This window comes from Pleurodeles waltl, chromosome 6, assembly GCF_031143425.1.
Source record: "Pleurodeles waltl isolate 20211129_DDA chromosome 6, aPleWal1.hap1.20221129, whole genome shotgun sequence".
Lineage (NCBI taxonomy): Eukaryota > Metazoa > Chordata > Amphibia > Caudata > Salamandridae > Pleurodeles > Pleurodeles waltl.
Window position 1 is genome coordinate 1,441,092,248 of NC_090445.1, and position 20,235 is coordinate 1,441,112,482.

Consider the following 20,235-nt stretch of genomic DNA (forward strand, 5'->3'; position numbering starts at 1 on the left):
TCAACATCACAAGAATAAGGTGCAGGCATGGGGCAGGCAAGGCAAACCCAAACCCCCCACATGCTGGAAATACGACAACTACGACTACAAGTGGGGTCAATTCTGCAAATTCAAGCACAGCTGTAGCAATTTGGGGGGGTGCACCCAGCAATTGAGTGCAAGAAAGCAAAAGGGGAAGGACCACGGTAACATGAAGTAGGAACCAAAGGGAACAAAGGGAGACCCAAAGACCCAACAACCCTCTGCCAAAACCCATACAAGTAGGCCAGCTAATAAACATGTTGAGTTCATATCCTAAAGATAAAAATAAGCACATATTGATTGAAGGTCTCAGGTCCAGCTTTCCCATTCCCTACGAAGGTCCCTGGAAATTCCATTTGTGAAAGAATCTGAAGTGCGTGAAAGACAATCCAACAGTCGCTAGGCAAAAAATTGGCAAAGGAGTTTGCGTTGGGCAGAGTGTCAGGCCCCTACTCTCAACCTCCTATGGCCACATTTATAGTATCACCACCAAAAAGAAGGAGGGCAAATTCAGGCTAATACATCACCTATCATACCCACCAGGCAAGTCAGTGAATGACGGCCTGGGGCAGGACAGCTGCTCGGTGTCTTATGCCACAGTGGATGACTCCCTGGATCCTATCAAGGCAGCAGGTAAAGGTGCCTTGTTAGCTAAAAATGACATAGAATCAGGTTTCCGCTTATTACCGACACATCCAGACAGCTGCCACCTGCTTGGCTCTCAGATGGACGGGGCCTTCTATGACAACAAATGTATGCCAATGGGATGCGCTATCTCCAGTACTTATTGCAAAATATTTAGGGCCATATTTATACTTTTTGACGCAAAACTGCGCTAACGCAGTTTTGCGTCAAAAAAATTAGCGACGGCTAACGCCATTCTGAAGCACCATGCGGGCGCCATATTTATTGAATGACGTTAGCCGGCGTTAGCCGCCGGCGCTGTATGGTGTGCGTTAAAAAAAATGACGTACACCAGGCAGCGCCGGCGTAGGGGAAAATGGAGCTTGGGCGCCAAAAAATGGGGCAAGTCAGGCTGAGGCAAAATTTGCGCCGCAACCCGATTTGCGCCATTTTTTTTTTACTCCCAACCCCCATTGACATGACTCCTGTCTTAGCAAAGACAGGAGTCATGTCCCCTTGCCCAATGGCCATGCCCAGGGGACGTCTGTCCCCTGGGCATGGTCATTGGGCATAGTGGCATGTAGGGGGGCACAAATCAGGCCCCCCTATGCCACAAAAAAAAAAAATACTTACCTGAACTTACCTTAATGTCCCTGGGATGGGTCCCTCCAGCCTTGGGTGTCCTCCTGGGGTGGGCAAGGGTGACAGGGGGTGTCCCTGGGGGCATGGGAGGGCACCTCTGGGCTCCTTCAGAGCCCACAGGTCCCTTAACGCCTGCCTTTTACAGGCGCTAAAAAACAGCGCAAAAGCGGCCGTACGTCATTTTTTTTGACCCGCCCACTCCCGGGCGTGAATTTTGCCCGGGAGTGTAAATACGGCGCACCTGCCGCGGAGTCAATTTTTTAGACGGGAACGCCTACCTTGCATATAATTAATGCAGAGTAGGTGTCCACGCTAAAAAATGACGCAAACTCCATGGACTTTGGCGCTAGACGCGTCTAACGCCAAAGTATAAATATGGAGTTAGTTTTGCATCGGAATTGCAAGAAAAAAAACCGACGCAATTCCGGCGCAAACAGAGTATAAATATGCCCCTTAGTACGTTCTTTGAATGGGCGGTAAGCAAGCATTGCATGAAGGGTCGGGTCACCCACTACCTAGATGACTTCTTGTTCAGAGGTGCACAGGATTCAGCAGACTGCTGGGATCTTCTAGAATGTTTTCAGGATCTGGTTGGATGCCTCGAGGTGCCACTGGCCAGAGAGAAGACAAAGGGCCCAACAACATGCCTATCACTCCTAGGAATAGAGTTAGATACCATAGATGGGGTTTGCAGCTTGCCACAAACCAAGGTACACGAGCTGAAGGAAGAGATAGAAGGACTGTTCCTAAAGAAGAAAGCTACACCGGGTGAGCTGCAACAACTCATCGGGCGGCTTAATTTTGCAGGCAGGGTGTAAGGAAATGCCTCCTTGGCATGGTTGCCCCCTGACTTTTTGCCTTTGCTGATGCTATGTTTACAATTGAAAGTGTGCTGAGGCCTGCTAACCAGGCCCCAGCACCAGTGTTCTTTCCCTAACCTGTACTTTTGTATCCACAATTGGCAGACCCTGGCATCCAGATAAGTCCCTTGTAACTGGTACTTCTAGTACCAAGGGCCCTGATGCCAAGGAAGGTCTCTAAGGGCTGCAGCATGTCTTATGCCACCCTGGAGACCTCTCACTCAGCACAGACACACTGCTTGCCAGCTTGTGTGTGCTAGTGAGGACAAAACGAGTAAGTCGACATGGCACTCCCCTCAGGGTGCCATGCCAGCCTCTCACTGCCTATGCAGTATAGGTAAGCCACCCCTCTAGCAGGCCTTACAGCCCTAAGGCAGGGTGCACTATACCATAGGTGAGGGTACCAGCGCATGAGCATGGTACCCCTACAGTGTCTAAACAAAACCTTAGACATTGTAAGTGCAGGGTAGCCATAAGAGTATATGGTCTGGGAGTCTGTCCAACACGAACTCCACAGCACCATAATGGCTACACTGAAAACTGGGAAGTTTGGTATCAAACTTCTCAGCACAATAAATGCACACTGATGCCAGTGTACATTTTATTGTAAAATACACCACAGAGGGCACCTTAGAGGTGCCCCCTGAAACTTAACCGACTGTCTGTGTAGGCTGACTAGTTCCAGCAGCCTGCCACACCAGAGACATGTTGCTGACCCCATGGGGAGAGTGCCTTTGTCACTCTGAGGCCAGTAACAAAGCCTGCACTGGGTGGAGATGCTAACACCTCCCCCAGGCAGGAGCTGTGACACCTGGCGGTGAGCCTCAAAGGCTCACCCCTTTGTCACAGCCCAGCAGGGCACTCCAGCTTAGTGGAGTTGCCCGCCCCCTCCGGCCACGGCCCCCACTTTTGGCGGCAAGGCTGGAGGGAACAAAGAAAGAAACAAGGAGGAGTCACTGGCCAGTCAGGACAGCCCCTAAGGTGTCCTGAGCTGAAGTGACTCTAACTTTTAGAAATCCTCCATCTTGCAGATGGAGGATTCCCCCAATAGGGTTAGGATTGTGACCCCCTCCCCTTGGGAGGAGGCACAAAGAGGGTGTACCCACCCTCAGGGCTAGTAGCCATTGGCTACTAACCCCCCAGACCTAAACACGCCCTTAAATTTAGTATTTAAGGGCTACCCTGAACCCTAGAAAATTAGATTCCTGCAACTACAAGAAGAAGGACTGCCTAGCTGAAAAACCCCTGCAGAGGACGACCAGAAGACGACAACTGCCTTGGCTCCAGAAACTCACCGGCCTGTCTCCTGCCTTCCAAAGATCCTGCTCCAGCGACGCCTTCCAAAGGGACCAGCGACCTCGACATCCTCTGAGGACTGCCCCTGCTTCGAAAAGACAAGAAACTCCCGAGGACAGCGGACCTGCTCCAAGAAAAGCTGCAACTTTGTTTCCAGCAGCTTTAAAGAACCCTGCAAGCTCCCCACAAGAAGCGTGAGACTTGCAACACTGCACCCGGCGACCCCGACTCGGCTGGTGGCGATCCAACACCTCAGGAGGGACCCCAGGACTACTCTAAGACTGTGAGTACCAAAACCTGTCCCCCCTGAGCCCCCACAGCGCCGCCTGCAGAGGGAATCCCGAGGCTTCCCCTGACCGCGACTCTTTGAATCCCAAGTCCCGACACCTGGGAGAGACCCTGCACCCGCAGCCCCCAGGACCTGAAGGACCGGACTTTCACTGGAGGAGTGACCCCCAGGAGTCCCTCTCCCTTGACCAAGTGGAGGTTTCCCCGAGGAACCCCCCCCTTGCCTGCCTGCAGCGCTGAAGAGATCCCGAGATCTCCCATTGACTTCCATTACAAACCCGACGCCTGTTTCTACACTGCACCCGGCCGCCCCCGCGCCGCTGAGGGTGAAATTTCTGTGTGGGCTTGTGTCCCCCCCGGTGCCCTACAAAACCCCCCTGGTCTGCCCTCCGAAGACGCGGGTACTTACCTGCAAGCAGACCGGAACCGGGGCACCCCCTTCTCTCCATTCTAGCCTATGCGTTTTGGGCACCACTTTGAACTCTGCACCTGACCGGCCCTGAGCTGCTGGTGTGGTGACCTTGGGGTTGCTCTGAACCCCCAACGGTGGGCTACCTTGGACCAAGAACTGAGCCCTGTAAGTGTCTTACTTACCTGGTTAACCTAACAAATACTTACCTCCCCTAGGAACTGTGAAAATTGCACTGTGTCCACTTTTAAAACAGCTATTTGTCAATAACTTGAAAAGTATACATGCAATTTTGATGATTTGAAGTTCCTAAAGTACTTACCTGCAATACCTTTCGAATGAGATATTACATGTAGAATTTGAACCTGTGGTTCTTAAAATAAACTAAGAAAAGATATTTTTCTATACAAAAACCTATTGGCTGGATTTGTCTCTGAGTGTGTGTACCTCATTTATTGTCTATGTGTATGTACAACAAATGCTTAACACTACTCCTTGGATAAGCCTACTGCTCGACCACACTACCACAAAATAGAGCATTAGTATTATCTATTTTTACCACTATTTTACCTCTAAGGGGAACCCTTGGACTCTGTGCATGCTATTCCTTACTTTGAAATAGCACATACAGAGCCAACTTCCTACACAGGGTCATACCAGTAGGCAAACCTTTTGCTAGGAGGTTGATTTGGTTATGCAGGGGCCTAATAGAGAAGCATCACAGAGTGTGGATTATGCGGGTGTTAGGGAGGACCTAAAACAGTGGCTCACCTTTCTCACCAATTTCAATGGCACTGTCATTTGGCGTGACCCGTGGGTAACAGCAGAGCATTTAGAGCTAATTACTGATGCAGCCAGGAGTGAAGGTTTCGGGAGGTCTTGAGCATGGCATGGGCCGCAGCCTGGCTGGCCAATGTCCTGGGTGCAGAACAGTTAAATAACTACTATGACCCTCCTAGAGCTATTTACTATTGTAGTGGCCTTTTCGACATGGGGAGACAGGCTCAACAACAAACAGATTACACTTTGGTCAGATAGCCACGGGGTGGTGCACGCAGTGGATATAGCCATGGTGCCTTGCCCAGCAGTGGTACCTGGTGGGGTGTCAACTCAAGGGCAATGTAGCAGTGAAGGCAAGGCGTATACCAGGAGGCCAGAATGAAACCCGACTACAGACAACATGACCGCCCTCAAGCACGCCTCCCGCAAACACCACCAGCTGATCCACACCACCAAGAAGACAGCATTTAAAGAACGACTAGACAACAACGCACACAACAGCAAGGAACTCTTCAACATCGTTAAAGAGCTCTCCAACCCCAACGCCGGAAACAACAACATCACTCCCTCACAAGACCTCTGCGACTCACTTGCCTCGTTCTTTCACCGCAAGATAGCCGACATACACAACAACTTCGGCGCACAGACCACGCACCCAACCCCCAAACCGACACCCCCCAACACCACCCTCCGCGCCTGGACCCCGGTCAGCACCGAAGACACTATCCACACGATGAACACCATCCACTCCGGATCACCAACCGACCCATGCCCCCACCACGTCTTCAACAAGGCCGACTCCGTCATCGCACCCCACCTGCGGGACATCATCAACTGCTCCTTCAACACCGCCACCTTCTCGGAGAGCTGGAAGCATGCCGAACTCAGCGCCCTCCTGAAGAAACCCTCAGCAGACCCCACCGACCTCAAGAACTACTGCCCCATCTTGCTCCTCCCGTTTCCTGCCAAAGTCATCGAGAAGACCGTCAACAGACAGCTTGCCACCTTCCTCGAGACCAACGGATCCCTCGACCACTCGCAGTCCGGCTTCCGAGCCAACCACAGCACCGAGACCGCCCTCATCGCAGCCACTGACGACATCCGAGCCCTGCTCGACAACGGGGAAACAGCGGCACTCTTCCTCCTGGACCTCTCTGCAGCGTTCGATACTGTCTGCCACCACACCCTAGTGCAGCGCCTCAGCAACATCGGAATCCAAGAGAAGGCACTAGAGTGGATCACCTCGTTCCTCGCCGGAAGAACCCAGAGAGTCCGCCTCCCCCGTTCAGATCCGAGGCCACCGAAGTCATCTGCGGCGTACCACAAGGATCGTCACTCAGCCCCACCCTCTTCAACGTCTACATGAGCCCCCTCGCAGCCATCGCACGCCAACACAACCTCAACATCATCTCCTACGCCGATGACACCCAGCTGATCCTCTCCCTCACCAACGACCCAGCCACCGCCAGAACCAACCTGCACGAAGGGATGAAAGACGTAGCCGAGTGGATGTTGAACAGCCGCCTGAAACTGAACTCAGACAAGACGGAAGTCCTCATCCTTGGATCATCACCCTCCCCCTGGGACGACTCCTGGTGGCCCCCTGCCCTGGGCTGTGCACCCAAACCAACGGACCATGCACGCAACCTGGGCTTCATCCTGGACTCCTCCCTCTTGATGACCAGACAAGTCAACGCCGTCTCATCATCATGCTTCAACATCCTACGCATGCTCCAAAAGATCTTCCGATGGATACCCACCGAAACCAGGAAAACAGTCACCCAGGCACTCGTCACCAGCCGACTGGACTACGGAAACACCCTCTACACCGGAACCACAACCAAACTACAGAAAAGACTCCAACGCATCCAGAACGCCTCCGCACGCCTCATCCTCGACATCCCCCGACACAGCCACATCTCCGGACACCTGAGAGACCTGCACTGGCTCCCCGTCAGCAAGAGAATCACGTTCCGCCTCCTCACCCACGCACACAAGGCCCTCCACGACCTGGGCCCCAGGTACCTCAACAACCGCCTGACCTTCTACACTCCCACCCGCCAGCTACGATCGACCAGCCACGCCCTCGCCGCAGTTCCACGCATTAGAAAAGCCACCATGGGAGGAAGATCCTTCTCCTACCTGGCAGCCAAGACTTGGAACTCCCTCCCCATCCACCTCCGTCTGACCCAAGACCACCTCTCCTTCAGGAAGCAACTCAAGACCTGGCTGTTCGAGCAGTAGCGGTCCCCCCCCCCCCAGCGCCTTGAGACCCTCCGGGTGAGTAGCGCGCTTTACAAATTCTTGATTGATTGATTGAATGAAGTAGCTGATGCTCTGTCTTGTTTTCAGTGGCGGTGCTTCAAGGAACTGTCACCGCATGTGGATCCCTTTGTGACCCTGATACCCAAATCACTGTGGGAGCTGGCCAATCTGACTTGACCATGTTGGTAGACAATGCCCTAGCCATCAAAACAGCAGCATGCTATCTTAAGTGTTGGGGGCCCTTTAAAAGGGTTACCTGCGCTGCGGGAAGGAAGGTAGTCTTTGAGAAGGACATACGGAATTTCATTGAGTGGGCATTTAAAGATGACAGAACTCATAGGTGGGCTTAGACACACCTCACTGCAGTAGCCTACTATACAAAATTGGCACCAGGGATGGACCCCACCAAATCATTTTACTGCAGGGGGCCATGAGGGGTTGGGGTAGACTAAGGCTGGAACAGCAGGACCAGCGCAGGTGTCTGGATTTTGAGGCACTGAGAAAAGTGACAGTGGCATTGGCAACAATTTGTGTATCTGGCTAAAAGCTCATCCTGTTCAAGGCAGCCTTTACACTGACATCATTTTTTGGCACCTACCACATAAGCAAGATTGTTTCTGTCTGCAAAACTGAGTTTGGGCTCAGGTACCTATGGGGGAACAACCTGTATCTGAGCAGCACGCACATGATAATCAATCTGCGATCATCAAAGACAGTCCAAGTAGGACATATTCTAGATTGGATTGCATAGCAGAGTCAATGTGCTGCCCAGTGTGCTGTATGCAAGCATATGCGGTGGTAGGGCTGCCCAGGGGCTCCCCTCTGTTCTGCCACAAAGATGGGCCATTTCTCAGCCGGTTCCAGTTTATAGCTGTCCTAAAGATGGTCTTGGCCAAGGCAGGGTTTCCTCCAGACAAATATGGATCTCACTCGTTTTGTATTGGTGCTGCCTCAACAGTGGCAGTGAAAGGGCTGGGGGGAGATCACATAAAACGAATAGGGAGATGGTCTTTAGTTGCCTACACGCACTACATCAGGCCCACAGGCCCTTTAAAGTCATGTTGTTTCTTAAAACAGGCTCGGCCGACGGCAAGCGCAGGGTCTGGCTTGTTGGACGCTTGTACATCACAAGGGCACACCAGTGGGCTGTGGCATGTAAGGACTTTGGTGGAATCTGTTTCAAGATCACAAATGTGATCTGTCTAGGTAAGGTAGGCCTGGAATGAGATGTGCCTAGCTTTTCCCTGATGTGGAACGTGCCCTGCAACATGGAGGAAGGCCGGATGTGGTGGTGGTTCATCTGGGAGGCAAATACCTGGTGGATCTCGGTGGGAAGGACCTCTTAACAGCTCTGGTGTCTAGACTGATGGCAGTTTCTCCGCTGCTGCGCCCGGTGGATATTGTGTGGTCAGAAATAATAGTAAGGCTGCATTGGAGGGGGGTGCACGACCAGGGAGCCTTGGAAAGGTTCAGATGCAAATTGAACATATACATGTCAAACGTTTGCAGGGCGAATTCATGGGGCCAGGTGAGGCATGGTTTCATTAATCTCATAACACCAGGCTGCTATGGGTTGGACGGGGTGCACTTGTCGGCCTTGGTCATGGATATGTTTTTGTTAAACTTAGTAGGAGCCCTTGAACTATATGGTTTTAGCTAGCCAAAACAGGGAGAGCTGCCTGAGGGAAGGAAACCAAAGGCAGCGTGGCGGAGATAAACTTGGTTTGGTCTGAAACACAAAAAGCCTAAAAGAGGCCTACCCCAACATGATCTTTGGGATGCCTTACGGCAGGGAAAGGGGGAGCAGGCAAGGTTCTTGAGATGCCTCTGGGCAGGGTCAGAGAAGGGCCGGCAAAGGGGCCCCCAGGGGTCAGCAGTGGGCAGCCACAGAACTTGTCGCCCAGGAGGTCACAGGTACCATCCACCGGTACAAAGGGGGGGGAGAGAAGTAGCCACCAAACGCTGTGTGTAGCAGACCACGAAGGCCACCATGAAACAAGGCAGTGCTTGAACACTACCAAAATCAGATCAATTGAAAGACAGAGTAGCCCAAGAGGTTCTTGATTGTAAAGGGGGTGCATGGGACATTTGATGACCATTAGATGTGATGTTGATGTACCATGTAATGCCTCTTTGAATGTGTGCAATAAACTGCTGACAATTTGATCCCAGCAATGGCTCACTATTGATTTGTGGACAAAAGATACTGGAAGCTTGCTGTGGAAACATGGTGGTGATGGTTGGGCGGTGAGTCCTTGCACAGATGGGAGGGTTTTAAGGACAGGCCATTTCACAAGGCGGACCAGTTTGGGGCTTGCACACAACGCCACCCTTGGGCTGGACGAGAGCCCAGGATGGGCAAAGAAAGCCCATGAAAATGGTGCACCCAGATTGGTGTGCGTCCTTTGAATAGGCCAATCCGGGCACATTAGGTGTAGTTAAAAGGGAGCTGTGGAAGGCACCCGTACAAACCTCAACAGTACCTAGAATGTTGACCCACCCACACCTAAGAGGGTGGACATCACTTATAGCTCGGGAGATCAGAGGTACCACCCACTGGTAGCATGAGAGGGAGTCACCATGGGACCTTTGATGACCATTAGATGTGATGTTGATGTACCATGTAATACCTCTTTGAATGTATGTAATAAACTCCAGGCAATTTAATCCCAACAATGGCTCACTGGTGATTTGTGGAGAAAAGGGACGGGGAGCTTGCTGGGGAAACATGGTCGTTGCTGGTTGGGCAGTGAGTCATTGCACAGATGGGAGGGGTTAGTCTGAATCACTGGAGTCATATAAGGACACTGCAGACTGCAGGACTTTAATACAGATAACTCCTTGTACCCCTCTGAAGAATGGTGGCTTGGGCCCAACTCGTCCATGCCAAAAAACGGACCTGACCGGAGGCGACCATCCCAGGACCAGCTGGAAACTGAGTGGAATCTGGAGCCCTCGCCAAGCCTCGGCGACTATTCTAACCTGAACACACGGTTAAAGAGGGATTACCATAAACAGTACATAACTAAAGCCTTACAGTGTATAACAAGGGTAGCGGGAGGGGCTGGAGCCCTGACTGGTGGGGAGCACTCTATAGGCTTCCCTGTGGTTGTGCATAGGTCGGCTTTGCTCCAGGCGCCAGCTACTGTCCTGCATACTGTACTGGATTTACCAGGTGCGCAGCCGGTCTCTCCGAGCCTGGAATTCCCGGGTAAAGTTTGCCGATTTAACAATTCCAGACCCAGAGACATCAGCATACTCAGAATTACAAGTGGCAGTACATCATTCAGTTACTGCTTCGACGGGTTAGTAATCTGTGCATTACTATTCTAAAGTGTGTTTTTTTTAAGACCTGACAGTCATTGTTAAGTGCATTACTCAGTCGCTCGCACGGCTCTTAAAAGCAACTGTGACGGGTTCAGATTTTTTTTGGGAGTCGGTTCGACTATGATCCTAATTCCGATCCACTTCGAAAAAACAATTTCGAAATTTGCTCAAAATATTGCGCAGCTCCGTAAACAGTGACAGGCTGAGCAGGGTCTGTGGGGTGGCGGCTCGCAGTTCACGCCCACATAGGTGAGCCAAGGGGCGTAGCTTGGTCAGTAAGATTGGGAGGCGGGGGAGATTAATCTTTCCCAACAATCACTCTGGCATTAATTGCTCCTCAGGGCGCGTGAGAGGGGCTTAAAGGGAGAGGAATGAAGTCTGGTAAGGGTTATTAAGTGAGCGAAAACACAATATTTTGTCAAATAACATTTTTGAAGACCTACAAAACAGTGAGGGAGAGTGTGTGTGTGAGTTGTTGTCTGTCTATGTAAAAATCCGACAGTTGACTCCCCAAACCTGACTATAATCCCCTTCTCCCAACTATTTACTAGGAAATACGTTTATTAGGGGGGTGTAACACCCCAAACATCTCCCTGAAGCTACACCCCTGGGTGATTCCTCACTGCACGCCACACAATGAGCAGTGAGAGTCTGGGCAGAGTGAAAAGCTATGCATGGTAATGGAGCGGCCATCATGTGCATGGTCTGCAGAAGACATGCCAGCTGTCCAGTCGCTGATGGTTGGGCTACGCCATTGGCTGTGGGTCGCCAGGCCTATAACTGGTGCTGAGACCTCAAAATAGGACGCTCCAAAGCGTCTCGAAGAACGTTAGCAAGCCGTTGTTGTCTGCGAAGGGGCTGTCAGAGTTGTCCAGTCAGGAGTGAATGAATTATTCCACACACTGCGCAGATAGCAACATACATCATTCCAGCACAAGACAGGCTCAGTGCGCATCCTAGCCACGGCTCTGCATCTACATCATAACAAGCATTGACAAAGCCAATCGGTCTCACCTATAGGAGCCATTGGCTTTATCACTGTGTTTAGCAATGCTTTACAGCATCCCTTATGCTGTGCAGCATGGCTAATTAAGGATGAAAAGCCTATGACAGGGCTGTCTTTTTTTACTTTTTATTTGCTTATTTATTCAAGTTGGATTAGCAAATAAAGAGAAAAAAAGTGGGAAAGCATTATTTTAAAAGGCGGGAGGGAGCAACCCAGGTGATGAAAGGAATATGGAGGGTGCAGGTGGGGGAAAGCAACACAGAGAATGTAGCTGGTTGGAAGGAATATGAAAGGCGCAGGTGGAGTGAAGTGACTCAGAGGGCGTGGCTGAAGGGGAAACAAACTACAGCGAGATAGAGGGCAATGTTGGGGAGAAAAGAAAATGAGAGAGAGCAAAGTGAAGCTCGTGAAAGGCATTTAGGGGTCACCAGTGGTCGCAGCTTTGACCCATGGCTTGCCCCTTGCGACCCCTGGCACTACCCTTTCACCCCCTATCCTCAGAGGTGGCAAAATCAGTACCTTGCGTACACATGCAGCTCGTCCTAATGGACACTGGTTGGGGCTCCACTTTACTGGTTTTCTGTCAATATTTTTTCATTACACATAATTACAAATAGTCAATATTATTATTCACGGCTAATGTAATAAAATGCAGTACTGTTAGCTGGACTATGATACTGTCTGGCAGCTCAGGTAAGTAAAAATACCTTTAAATGTATGTTGTATGCATGCTTATGGGTGAGAGTGTGTTTATGTGAGAGAGACTTTGGGAATGCGTGTGTATGTGTACGCATGTGTGTGAGAGTCAAAATGAAGGTTAAATGGCTTGTGATGTCACTTACTCCACTACCCCTGGCATTTTGGTGAATTGACTCCCATGGTCGATCTGGAGAGAGAACTCAAGGGTGAGCACTTCACTGAGGAAAGCAGGGGCGAACACAGGGGTGACAGAAATCAACACAGACTACAGGAGGGGCAGAAGTATACAAAGGAGAAAGCTGGAAATGTCTTTCTTTCTTTCTTTCTTCCTTCCCCCCACCCTCTCCGCTGTGGTGCGTCACCAAAAATAAAAATGTAATGCTTGAAAAGCAAGCAGTGGTATGACACAAGTAATGCATCCATGCTCCAGGGGAGGGACAAGCACAAGAAGAGGAAGTAAAGCCCATAATAGCTAACACATGGGTACTCACAAAAATGTTCCCATGGGCCAAATGTTTGGTCTGTGATGTGACCAAGGTCTGCATTGGTGCCAGCAGGGTGCCGGTCAGAGGGGAGAGTTTCAGGGGGTTGTGGAGGATGGCAAGTATAGGGGAAGTGAAGCATACATATCTAGTAGTGAAATTGTACAATGTGAAGCTAGAAAACCTGGGATTAATCCCGGCTTCCCCACTTTACTAAATTGTGTGATCCTAGGCAATTATTTTATTTCACTTTCCTTCCTTTTTCTTCATTCTCACAGGAAAGAGGACTTCGATATATATGACTTCAGGATGTGCACTGTACAAAACCTTCTCCTGTGTTTGATTTATTAAACTATAATGTTGTTCATGTATAATGGGAACCCAAGCTACCCAAAGAGTCCACATAACAACTGACTTGCCTCCCAGCTCACTACTGACATTGTTGTCAGGTTGGGAGGAAGAATGATTGTTTCTAAATTTATATTTGAAAACTATCACTTTAAAAAATACTTCTCAATTAACTTATATAATCTGATGTAGTAAAGTGAAAGGGTTCTGCATATTAATGAAATATACTTTTTGAATTTTTAAGAGACTCTATGATATTTTTACACTTTTGCTTCAAGATGTCTTTGAATGTGTAGGTGCTCCTAACGTTAAGTGGGCAGGACAATACTTTCTTTTACTTCAATGAATCTTTAAATGAAAGCTTCCTTGTTTATTTAACATATTTGTAATGTTAATGCTGACTCGAGTAATCAGCAGCCCAGTGCTGCTGTTGACCTGGGACCTGCATGTAAAGGTCAGGAGGGCCACAAGCAGGGGCGGCTCCTCCATTAGGGCGGAGCACCTTTAATAATTAGTAATTGCTTGCATTTTGAGACTGCTTTTGCTGTAATAAATATGAATGAAATGTATGCATAATTCCTCATTTTGATAAGGGTTCCTTAAAAAATAAATAAACTATTGCTGTCGAAGACAAGGACTACACTTCCCCCATGGGTATTATTTGTGCCTTTAACCTATATTACACCTGGATCCCTGGGTTATGGGTATCACCCCCTTTCACAGTACCTACAGAGTATGACCTCCAGCGATGCCTTGTGCCCAGTACACATGTCCATAGCAGCTATGCAGTATGGACAGTGATCATGCCCTGGAGATACTGAGACCACGGCCTTTGGTTATATCTTATTCTGAGTCCCTATGCCCTGCTTATGGTCCCTGATTCTACTCTGTGCATTTCAGCCATGCTTACAGTATATGCAGGGTGTGACCTTTGGCCATGCCTTGCATTCCCTGAGTGGAAGTCACAGTCTGTGCTAAGACCAGTAGACACTGCCCGGGGTCCAGCTGGCCTCTCAATACTGTATACAAGAAATGGACTTTGGACATACATTGTGTCAACTACTCAGGTAAATACCTGTAAGGCATATCAGAAAGAAGTAATAATGAATCGCTGTGCACTGTGCCGAGTCCTAAGGTCTCACCACAAATTGAAAAACAAAAAAGTCATTGGTGCAATGCTTGAATTCATCTCAGCCAGTGCTAATTAGGCTTGACCTCATTCAAGTCCATCATATATTTACTCATTGTTCCACCACAGATTGAGACCTACGACCTACCCCATGTGGAACAGAGCACACCCTACTCCTAAACTGTCTGATGCATTTTTTCCACAAGAGGGTTCTTGTTCTAGGAGGCTTGGCTAACAAAACCCGTAAGGATGCACCATCAAAAATGTTTAACTTAAAAAAAGAGAAACAGATGTACAGCTCAGATGCACAAGTTGGTTGTGAAACAGCTTTGAGAGCCCAACTGGCAAACATTTTGCCACCTTATTCCTGTTTTTGGAAGGATTTCTGAAACCACAAAACTGCACTCCCTGGGACTAAAGGGAAAATGTAGAGTTTGACCGATGGGATAATCAATCACAAATGAGGAGGATGTCCCATCCACCTTATGAAACATGCATCGTAGCGTATGGCACTTTGTAATATGGCAGGCAGGATATTCAGTAACATTTTGATGAAGTATCCTATCGTCCAAACTCTAAGTAAGGCCATGAATTCTAACTTCATGCCATGTTCAATGTAATTTCCCCCAGCATTTTCGTTGCGCCATGTTTGACTGGAACGTATCCATAGCATGCTCAGTGGGAGAAGGAACCTTACACACCCTATGTAAGTGCCACCAACTTGAACAATCTGCATGAATCTTTCCAAGTTCAAACTTAGGAGTCCAGTTTCTATTTATTTTTGGAATGCTTCATCAGCTTTGGACAAAAGAAATAATCAACCCAAAAATCGCTAATTTCAGGAAAATGAGATTCAACCATAAATACAGAATCGCTATCTCTGACTCTCACTAAGTCTGCATACAGGCACATTTTATTAAAGTGTATGCACATATGAAACTGCAGGGATACACAATAAAAATATCTGCTATGGAGCGAACAAAACCATCCCTGTAATAACTGTTAAATACATTAAACTACACGAAAAGCGAACGTGGATGTTTGATAAATGAGCACAAAAACATCCCCTCAAACAAGCATTGGCTAAACCAGGCAATTGGCTGCCCGGCTTTGGCAATGCTTGTTTTGTCATGGAAAACCTTATTGTTGGAGGAGCTGCCAGAAGCCCCACCCCATATAAAAAAGGCATTGTTGAAAAGCAAAAATAGTTTTTGGTCTCAAACAACACGCATTGTCATAGTAGCTCCAGGTACTTGAGAGCCTACTGAGTGTGCAGATGACAATCAATGAAGTTATACACTGTCTATAGTGACATGACACATTGCCCCATGATGTATGAAGAGAAAGTGAATAACACAACAATGGATGAAGAGGGCTGACTGAAAGTACCTGTAAATAAGTATATCATAAACATGGTTCTAGTATAATCAAAAGGTTTTTTGCGAAAGCGAGACCTAAAAATGGGCTAATATTAATCTTGGAAAGTTTTGCGCGTAGTTTGGACCCGTCCAAACTTCCCCTCCCCATGCCCATAAATCCACGAATAACAAAAGGTGTCTCCTTTTTCCAGACAGATTGAATATTTACCTTTGTGGTGGCAAAGAATAAACTTGCAATTTTATTTCTAGGATGCGGAGCAAGTAAAGGGATTTGGCTGATGTACATTTAAAGTGGTGAATCTGGTTTAAAATAAAATCCACAGAAGAAGGATGCTTGCCCTTTGTACTCTCAAGCTCCTCCGAAACCTGCTCGCCAATCAGCATGCCGACATTCACTTACCTAGTCCCTGCTCCCGAGTCTTTTTTTTTCTTTTTGGGTTATAAAATTTTCAGTGCACCGAGCTCAGTGCGCAGCAGGGCCCATCTGTGCCAAAGACATTCGTCGCTGGTCTGTGTCTATTTTTAATTGTGTTAAATGTAACTCTAGCCGCACGCTGTCTGCCTGCTGGGGACAGGGCTCAGCAGGCAGACCATCGGTGGAGTACTTGCGCTGTAAATAGGGCCCAAGGTGCAAGTGGAGTCCAGCTGTAAGCAGTCTCTGGACCTACGTTTTATGTTGGCATGGATAGTTTGCCCAGGTGTGCCCAGGCTGTTATGTGTTGTCTCATATTATTATCTTGCCTGTTTTACCAGTGCTCAACTTTTGAAAGAATGGGATCTGAGGCCCAAAGTTTTGCTGAGAAACCCGCAGCAGCTTGAATACCAAGGCTGTGTAGCCTTGATTCCACCTCTTGCCTCTTTCATCTACCAGCCTACACTCCTTGTCTTTTTCTCTCACTCGTGAAGGTTCTTTTTCATCCCTGCTTCCTTTGTCACTGTTTTTATGTCTTTCTCTTCCTCCTACTTTCCCCCTTTTGTGTTTTTGATTTTTGCCGTGGGTCAAAGTCTGATGAGGAAAAATAAGTGCCAGTCCCCAAAAAGGAGTGCTAGCGCCCTCCACCCCGAACCACCTGCTCAAATAAGGCCCACCGTCTTACGCGTTGCAGTGCTTACTCTATAAGTGTTTCCAGAATAAGGTAAATATTCTCCATTAGATTTGAATGAAACCTCACTAAATAGGGTAGTGGTGGGAAGAAGAGTGCGATAGAGTGCAAGTGGTTTACATTATTTGTCTATGTTAAAATATATTCCATGTCCCTATGTGATTCTTTCTAGTCACAACAGGAACCCACAACCGTGTTGTGTGCTGGATGCAGCAGTCAAGACAAATACGATGTAGGGTTTCTAATAAGTCAGGAGAGGGACCTGTAGTGATACACTAGATAAATCCCTCTGTTGCAAGGAAATAGCGCGTTCTGCCCAAGCTGAAGTTTAAGAGTCTTGCCAGAGGAGCATGTGCCCACAGGTCTTCTGTTGAAAGTTGTTGCCCCATTGAGATCTATAGGTTTGCTCGAACGAGATTGCTGCATAGGTCTGCACTGATTGTAGGTAGCCAGCGTAGACACTCAATGGAACGGTTCAGGGGATGATGGCGGACAGTCTTGAGCACATGGATTGCATCTACAGCACAGAAGCAATCTACGACTTGCTTGGTTCACTGGCAACCAGCTTAAATGTTCTATAGTGTTGACTAGGTGATAGCCCTACATCGTACAACATGCGCTATACAGGCCATTATTTGAAGTGTAGAGTTTATAGGTTCTTTAAAGTCCATTGGGCGAGGGAGATTGCAGACCTCTTGATGCATTGGATGTCCACTTAGTATAGATAAAATCACACAGGTCTTTTCAGTGTGACTGTCTGTATCATTTACCAGGAACTTAGGGCCAGATGTAGGAAGGCATTAGCGCCTCGCAAACAGCGAAAAACACCGTTTGCGAGGCACTAATGCCCTCACGCGATGCAGAAACACATATTGCGAGTCGGTACCGACTCGCAAAATGTGTTTCAGACTCGCAAATAGGAAGGGGTGTTCCCTTCCTATTTGCGAGTCACACCGCAATGTAGAGTTGATTTGTGACCGCGAAAGCGGTCGCAAATCAACTCGCAGTTACCATCCACTTGAAGTGGATGGTAACTCATTCGCAAATGGGAAGGGGTCCCCATGGGACCCCTTCCCCTTTGTAAATGCTCACAATAATATTTTTTCAGAGCAGGCAGTGGTCCTATAGACCACTGTTTACTCTGAAAAAAACCGAAACTAAAAGGTTTCGGTATTTTTTCTATTTGCAGCTCGTTTTCCTTTAAGGAAAACGGGCTGCAAAGAGAAAAAAAAAACTGCTTTATTGAAAAGCAGTCACGGACATGGTGGTCTGCTGTCTCCAGCAGGCCACCATCCCCGTGAGTGCTTAGACTCGCTATGGGGTCGCAAACTGGAACCCACCTCATAAATATTTATGAGGTGGGTCTTTGCGACCCCATAGCGAGTCGCAGAAGGTGTCTGAGACACCTTTCTAAATTTCCTTTTGCGAGGTGCAAATTGCGAGTCGCTGGGACTCGCAATTTGCACCTCGCAAAAGGAAACCTACCTACATCTGGCCCTTATCAAATGTAAATCTAGCACAATTGGTGACAGGTATTTTTATTCAAGAAAGAAAAAATTTATGGCTCTGACATGTTGGGACATTTCTGCCAGCTCATGGGCTTTGTTTCCGATTCAGGACTGCCAGACTTTCCTTTGCCATCACCTCTGCCTTCCCAGAGGAAGACCGCTCTCCTTACTTTGAGAGGTCCTTCGGGCAGGTGGGGATCTCCCTACCTCCATTCAGCAGGGCCACCGTTGTGGTGGCTCCATTCAACTCAGTGGAGTTTTGCATAGCGGCCCCATGTTTGGTGCACCCAGTTAGCCAAGTTTTGTGTTTTTTCAGAATAAACTTTTAAAGTGGGAGTTTTATCACTGATTCGTCGGATGTTTTTCTATGTGTGGGGAGCCTTTGGGTGTTATCTCTGTCTGGGACTACCCTGTCTCTCATGACGGTCCTAGGCAGGGAAATCTAGTGACAGTCACCACGACCTCAATAGGGTGAAACGACTGTCACTATGACCTCATGTCCCAAGATGGACAGACCATCAGGTCAGAGGTTTTCAAAGGCAGAGCCAGCGGAGGCTCCACCATCAGATATCCAAATTTCCCCCAGCTCTAAACAGTTTGGGAGAAATATGAGTTTGGCATGCCGGACCCTCTTTGTCTCTGTTTGGTATCACTGAGGCTTTCAATAATGGCTATACGTTCTTAATACCCGGTAGTTTTGAGGAGTTTTGTTTGGGACTACTTACCATGCATGCTTCAGGTTTGCGGCTTGTTATAGTATCTGTCACAGGTGAAATCCTCGTGGGGTGAGATACTATCTGGGATGGTGAGATAAGGCAAATCTTGCAGATACAACTTGTCAATCAGATCACATTTTGCTTTAGATGAAATGTATCTTCTAGTGCCCCTTAGAAGTAGGTGGATGTACCAGGTGCCTTCCTATATAACCTTCTCGATTTGTTTTTAGCTTTTATGGGATGAATAGCTATTGCTTCACATTTCATAGGGCATGATTTAGACTTTGACGGATTGTTTACTCCTTCACAAACGTGACGTATATCCTGTCCATCTCATTACAAGTGCCATGGGATGTAATGCACATAAGGTAGAAGGGATATCTGTCACGTTTGTTATGGCATAACCCAGTCCCCAAATTCTAAATCAGGCCCATAATCTTCAACAGGGTCTCATTTTATCCGTATTATGTGTAGTTTAGATAAAGAAAATGTCACATAAATATTTTATCAACTGGAAGAATTCATGAGACATGATGTTTTTTTTTTTAAAGCCTGTAGTGCTCTTTTGTTGGGCTGATTTAGGGTTTGACGGATGGAATATCGCTGTCAAGATGCTCATGCCCTAAAAGTGACTATAATTCGTGCCCCTGTCATGCACAGTTTTCTCATCAATAATTTGACTGCCAATGTTACATTGATATTTTTAATGATGTTATGAAAGATGTAATGAGTGCTGTAATATCTGGGGTAATTAGCACTGCACGTTGAGGGCGCGAGTTATAGTTACCTTAGGGCATGAGTTATAGTTACTTGAAACAACTCTAACAGCTGAATTTCCATGATTTTGTATGTTTGAAATTTGAGCCTAACTGTAATCTTTGTTTTTTTAAGTGAATTTCTTTGTTTTTTAATTCTATTTCCTAACTATAATCTCCCTGTAACCTTTGGTTCTTTCAGTGAATTTCTACTGTTTTTGTAACGTAAATTAATTTAAATTACTTTATGTTAATTCAACCATCGCTGTGCAAGGCCTTTGGCTGTGCGTGATAGAGGGTTGGCCACAGGGCCTTCGGCCAAGCCCTTCTTTCAAACCCCTATAGCCACCCAACCCAGCACCACACACGTCCTTCGGCTATGTACAGAGGGTGTTGCCTGCAAGGCTTGGCCTGAGCCAGGCCCTGCAGCTAACCCCCAATAAACACCCAACCGCTCTGCCATGCATGGACCTGCGTGTTGGGGGTTAGTTACAATGTGCCCAGAACCACTTGGGTATTTAAATCTACTCAAGAGAAACTATGATTGGGACCTTGTAATATCAGATAATATATGCTACTATGGCGGCGCTGTTAACCA

The 20,235-nt window shown here is 48.0% G+C and overlaps 1 protein-coding gene across 1 annotated transcript in view; it reads right to left on the bottom strand.

Annotated features, from left to right (window-relative positions):
* Window positions 1–16,022, bottom strand: part of LOC138300940 (dual specificity protein phosphatase 13B-like) — a 111,998-nt gene extending 95,976 nt beyond the window's left edge. Inside the window, exon 1 of the mRNA XM_069240862.1 lies at window positions 15,956–16,022. The gene's annotated coding sequence lies outside the window, so the exon portion shown is untranslated. The remainder of the gene's footprint in view (window positions 1–15,955) is intronic.
* Between the last annotated feature and the right edge of the window lie 4,213 nt (window positions 16,023–20,235).